Raw genomic sequence first — 6,924 nt, 5'->3', positions numbered from 1 at the left:
GAACGTTGGTTTCCTCAGTCATTGAAGCAAGCAAGCCTCAAGTTAGTTTCAAGCTGCCTGGCTGCTGGCCGCCATCTTGGCTGGCAGTTAATTTGCATATCTCGCTGATTAGCCAATGGGAAGGGTAGCGGTCATACGTCAATTACCATGTTTCTCTTTTATTAGTGTAGATTACAGTTGAAATAGAATGTTATATTGGTTTAAGGTGCGCAAAACAGTGATTAGATATTTATAAACTTGCTAAGTGATCACTCTGATGAGTCTACTATCCATCTAACACCATACATAGTTAATACAAAATTATTGACTACATTCCCTATGCTGTACTTTACATCCCTGTAATTGTTTATATAATTGGCAATTTGCACATCCTAATCCATCCCCCAACCCCTCTTCTCTCTGGTAATCATAAAAATGTTCTCTGTATCTATGAGTTTGTTTCTGTTTTGCATGTTCATTTATATTGTTTTTTAGATTCTACATAGTACTGAAATCATATGGCATTTTAGCAGTGTCACCTCAATGAGTTCTATAAAAAAAGCAAACAAACAAAAAACTCTGATCAAATGAAGCTTTGTCATGTCAACCATGGAAACCAACAACTCTTCTTTCATCTATTTTGTATATTTGAATTTCATGTACTTTTAATTAAAAAATGATTTTCTAGTGTTAACATTAAAAAATGCTATAATCTATTTCAAATCCTTTATGTTAGATGTAAGAATACATTTAGTGAGGCAAAATTACATTAACAAGGACATCCAACTAGTTAGTGCCAGAACTAGAACTAAAACACAGATAATCTGACTCTCAGCAACTTCAGGCTGGCTACTTTACTCAGCACTAGATTAATATTTCACTCTCAAGTCATTCTACTTTTAGTTCTCTAGTTAAGAAAATGAGTTAGGTTGCATATGGACATAATTTTAATGAACTAATCATGGCTCCTCACACATTCAACCAACCAATAAGACCTACACATTTAGGTGCAAAGTTATGAGTTCTGGGATTCATGTTGGTAAAGCAAAAGAACATAAGCTTTTGTTTCCAACATATCTAGGTCGGTTTGAGTCCCAATTCCACCACTGACTCAGTATATAATTTAAGCACAATAGTTAAATTTTTGAGCTTCATTTTACTCATCTGGAAAATGAGAATAATAACATCATCTTCCAAATGGGGTTGCTTGGAGAATTAAATAAAATATACAGAAGTACCTAATAGTTTTTGGCACAAATTTTTTTGTCAATAAATGTTTTCTTTTCATTACTTCTTTCTGTCTTTTGCATTTGTATTTACATGAATTTACAGATGCTTACATATTTACAAATATAAGTATTTATAAATATATATGTATATATTTATCAAACTGAAACATGTGCTTTTTCTACATACAAACAATTCAGATCCATAAATAATTAACAATGTGCAAGAGATTATTTTGGTTGTTAATGTTTCACACATTACAGTCAAGGCTTAGGCTAGTTACTACTTTCCATTTATAACACCTAGAATTATCTTAAGCTAACAAATACTTATTCTTCATAATATAAATACAACTAGAATTCTACTTTGTCTTGCGAATGTTACCCACTATTCAGTTTTGTTTTTATGCTGTAATTTGTGTGACAATAGATAAATATAAGTTAAAAATAAAGAAACCTTGAAGGGAAAGAACTTTTTTTTATAACCAGATTTTTCAGCTTATTCTGAATCCTTGTTCTGCTTCTTTCTATTAGTTCAGTTTGTGCTGCAAAAATAATCCTAGTTTCAAGATAAAATATGTATATAATACTTCTTACAGAGTTTCTTTTTTTCCACTCTTATGCTCAACTATCAGCAGGTATTATGTATCATTTAATAACTAGTATGAAATAAAACAACTGCCCAGCTTCCATGCTTTAAAACAGTTTGCAATTCTTACCCTCTGGTGTCACCTGTTGGTTAGATGTTAAAATTACAAGTACTCTTTCATATGAATAATCTCAAAAGTTTCTGCCTTCTCAGTTTTACTTTCCTAAGGTAATACTGTTTAATTGCATTGTTTTAAATTAAAGCTTTTCAACTTACTTTTGAATATTTAATATGCTGCCCAAATCTCTAATTTACAGAAGATAATATTATTCATAAAAGGTCCAACGGAGGGATCAATTGTATTACAATTTTGAACCCACTGAAAACTGTCAGACATTACATAGACTCGTCATTTTACTCTCCATTGTCATATAGTAAAGTGCAATCCAAATAAAGCAATATATCTCTGAGTATTAGGTGAAAATATAAAATATACTTACTTTGAATTCTGTATTAGTGTCATGTTGTGTGTTAAAATATTTCTGTCTTATGCATCCCTCAACTTAATTCAAAAGAAATTACTTTAAGTCATAATGAGGCCAAAACTGATTTTTTAAAAAAGAATCATCCATTACACATGTAAAAATTGTTGATTACACATACATACATATAAATAGTTTTCCAGTACTGGAACAACTCCTCAGAATAACAAAAAATCTTTTGACGAGATGCTTTGGAAGAGATTGAGTATGCATGATAGATCTGTTTGTTATACTATTTTATATTCTTTTCTTGTAGGGCTTCAGAGAAAAGCTATTGTACATAGAAATAAAAAATAAAAAATTATTGTTACAAATGACGCATTTTAGAAAAGGCTGATAAATCACTATGTATATGGCTCACTTTGTTTGTATATTATTAGCATACTAATAATAGTAATTATTCATTATCCTGAGATAAAATCCCTTTTTCTCTAGTACTTACAGTATACTACTCTGTGCTTTTATATTCTATATTCAGAATATCTGGTTCTTAGTTTTGAAACCTTGAGGCTTTCAAAATATGTCACTGGTTCAACAGATGAATTAATTAAATAGTAAGCTCTAGATCCTAAATACATCCTGCATATCAGATATTTACATTATGATTCATAACAGTAGCAAAATTACAGTTATGAAGTAGCAACGAAAATAATTTTATGGTTGGGGTCACCACAACACGAGGAACTCAATTAAAGGGTCGCAGCCTTAGGAAGGTTGAGAACTACTGCTCTAGATGAAAGCAAATTTACCATACATCTCCAAATCTTGTTGTCTAAATAAAACTGAAAAATACAATGGAGATTTTCCCTAGCACAAAATTTATTAGTCATTTTATTGTCATTCAATTCCTTTATTTTGGAGTCGATCATTGCTTATGCCATTGATTTTACTTTGTTGAGAGATAACTATTTTGTTATCAGGTCTCAGAAACTGGTTTCATTACCATTGGTCACTCAATAAATTATTATATAGGCAAGATTCTGTTAAACAACAGGTGTGTTATCAGGAAAGAATCATTAAACTGTGGATAAGCTCGCCAAGGGACTAGTTCTTATGCTTATTTATATTCAAATACAGGAGTAATTATTTCAACTCTACGCTCTCTAATTTTCTCTGTCCTTATTGGCTAGTGCTTTAGTTACTGTTTGGTTGACATCTTCCTCTAGAGCACTATTTATGTGAGGTCATTGATTACAGGTTTTTAGATGTAATTCTGACACTATCTAGAATTAGGTCAAATTTCACAGGTTGAAGACAGATCCCTCCACGGACTCCTCTCACTTCAGACACCAGCACAAGCTCCAGGGTTTCCAGGTTTCCTGAACTTCTGCCAAACTGGCTACAAATGTGAGGATTCCCACTACCCTGTAGGTTTTGTTTTGTTTTATAAGAGGGTGGATAATTTATTTATTTGTACTATTTTTTTGTGTGTGTTTCAATTACAGTGTTAGTTTCATATGTACAGCAAAGTAGCTAGATTTTAAAAAGTCACGTACTTTACAGAGTCGCCCTCCTGCTGCTTCAAAAACCCATCTGGCTCCCAAATATTTATCTCAATATTATTGACTATAGTCCTATGCTGTAATCTACATCTCTGTGGCTATTTTGTAACTACTCATTTGTACTGCTTAATTCTTCACTTTTTCACCCAGCCCCCAAACCCCTCCCCTCTGACAGCTGTCAGTCTGTTCTCTGTATCTATGAGTCTGTTTTTATTTTGTTTGTTGATTTGATAATTTGCTAAGGCACTGTAGGATTCAATATAAATAACAAAGACTTCCTGTCACTCAGAAAATTCTAAAGTTTAGTGCTCCCTTCTAGGAATCAGTCCAAAGACCAAATTCTTTATTATAAAGCAGGTTTCTACCAGTTTGTTTCCTGTATCTATGAGTCTGTTTTGTTTTGTTTTCATTTATTTTTTTTTAAATTCCACATATAAGTGAAATTATACAGTATCTGTTTTTCTCTGACTTATTTCACTTATCATACTACCATCTAGGTCAATCCACGTTGTCACAAATGGCAAGATTTCATTCTTCTTAGTAATATCTTTTTTGTAGCATGGAGTCTTTAGTAGAAAGAAATGGTTTAGTAGTTCCCATCTGGCAGCTGAAAATTCCTGGGGAGCCACAGATTACTTATAAGGGTCCTCAAATCCATCTACTTATCAAACATTGTCTGTTGATTGAACATTTTAATAATATATATACACATGCACACACACACACACATATATACACATTTTCTTTATATATTTATCTATTGATAGATACTTAGGTTGCTTCCATATCTTGGCTATTATAAATAATTTTGCAATAAACATAGGGATACATATATGTTTTTAAATTAGTGTTTAGAAGTGAAATTGCTGGATTGTATGGTAGGTCTATTTTTAACTTTTTGATAAAAAAAAGAAATAGTGCAACTTTATTAGAATGCTGAATTTATTTTCACATGAATATTTTTGTCTCCCCACCATTGCCATTTGTCTGACCACCACTACTACTATGTCTTATAACATTCCATACATACTTAAAGCCAAGCAAAGGGTGGAGTTCCATCTTTAAAAACTAAACAGGCATTTTGGGCAACACATTCTTGACCCTGGAACCTGAGTGTTTATCAGACACAGTAGGGAAGTTCTCACTCTGCATTATAAGAGGGACAGTCAGATATCAACTATTACAGAAATGAAATAAGATGGAAAATTTTAACCCATAAGTGTCTGTAGACACAAGCAGCGAACCTTCCCCTATGCCACGCACGTCTATAAAAAAAAAAAAAGTTTTCCTTAAGTGGCAGCCTTGGACACAGATACCAGGGGGGTGAGGGCATGAGTGGGGGGGTAATGGGGGAGGGATAAGGACACATATGTAATACCTTAATCAAAAATAAAAAAATAAACAATAAATAAAAAAAATCATTTTTTTTGGGAGAATTGTCAGCTGAACATATTCAAGAACACCTGAATGGTGAGTAATATATTTATTTTTATAATATTCATTGAAAATTGATTTCTTTAAATAAAATTCAAAATATCGTGGCATGTGGGGATGGTTTTCGTTTTGGACGTGTGGTAGTTAAGTGGTTAATAAACTGTTCAAACTTTTAAAGAGATTTCCTCCACTGCCAGAGATCTTGAATAGCCTCCTGCTCAGTTATCCGGAAACAATTATTCACATAATTGATGAGCTTGGCTTCTTCTTTGGGAAGAAAACCATCTTTTTCTATACTTGCTTGCATTTTTTTCTTTAATATCTTCTGCAGAACTAGGTCCTTACAGTGTGTTATGAGTTTTCTCCTGTTTTGTTTTGTTTTGTTTTGTTTTGTTTGTTTGTTTAGGATTCTTGACCTTTTGATCTTGGTGTTAATGGTTTTGAGTCTTTTTCATTCTAGTTTGATTTGGCATATTTGGCTGGTGTATCTCAGATTTCTTTACTGGAGCTTTTTCTTCAGCTTCCTCATCCTCAAAATCATCATCATTGTTGTCCTCATCATCTTCAGCAGCAGCAAGTTTTACTTTTTTTTCTGTGTAAACTTACTACCACTTCCAGGGTTAAAACACTTTCCAAATACACTTAGGAGTTTCACATCACCCTCCTCTTCATCTTCTGACTCTGCATCTTCTTCCCCCAGCTACTAAGCGCTGTCCACTAACCACACTGACCCACATTTCAACCGTAAGACCACAGGTGGTGTTATTGCTAAGTCACCAAGGGAAACCATTGGCTGTACAAACATTTTCAAAGTTGACGATGTTACTTTAATTGGACCGCCTTCATAATTCATTGTTTCTACTTCAACAATGTGCAATTCATCCTTTGCACCAGCCCCTAAACTGACAGTTCTTTTTCAAAAAAAATATTTTTATTGATTTCAGAGAGGAAGGGAGGAGAGAGAGATAAAAACATCACTGTTGAGAGAGAATCATTGATCGGCTGCCTCCTGCACACCCCATACTGGGGATTGAACCTGCAACCTGGGCATGTGCCCTTGACCGGATTCAGACCCAGGACCCTTCAGTCCGCAGGCTAAAGCTCATTCCCCTGAGCCAAACTACCTAGAACTAAAGTGAATGTTCTTAAAGATAATTAGTGCTCATTTTCCTCATTATCCACCTTAAAGTGATAATCTTTGTTGGCCTTTAGTTCACAACCAAAAAGATAGTTCTGGGGCCTCAGGAAGCTCATGTCCATGTCCATCTAATCTTCCATGGGATGGTGGCAGACATGTAGGTGGGAGAGAAGGCAGACAAAGATAAACTACTTCTGTTCCACAGAACAGACACAAAGGCCGGAATCATACAAAGGACTATATTTAATATTTTGAGGACCCACCATACTCTTTATGATAGTGGCTGCACCATTTTACTTTCCCACGTACAATGAATGAGGGTTCTATTTTCATCACATCCTTGCTAACATTTGTTATTTTGCTGTTTGATAATAGACATTCTGACTATTGGTAGGTGGTATTTCATATTGGTTTTCATTTGCATTTCCCTAATAATTACTAATGTTAAACATCTTTTTGTTCACCTGTTGGCCATCTGTGTGTTTTCTTTTGGGAATATGTCTATTAAAGTCCT

General features: G+C 33.7%; 1 pseudogene; it reads right to left on the bottom strand.

Moving 5' to 3' along the window:
- Window positions 1-5,435: 5,435 nt before the first annotated feature.
- On the bottom strand, window positions 5,436-6,550 carry LOC102773173 (annotated as a pseudogene).
- Window positions 6,551-6,924: the final 374 nt, after the last annotated feature.

This window comes from Myotis davidii, unplaced genomic scaffold (assembly GCF_000327345.1).
Source record: "Myotis davidii unplaced genomic scaffold, ASM32734v1 scaffold1351, whole genome shotgun sequence".
In the NCBI taxonomy this organism is placed as follows: Eukaryota; Metazoa; Chordata; class Mammalia; order Chiroptera; family Vespertilionidae; genus Myotis; species Myotis davidii.
This window is presented reverse-complemented; position numbering and strand designations above follow the sequence as displayed.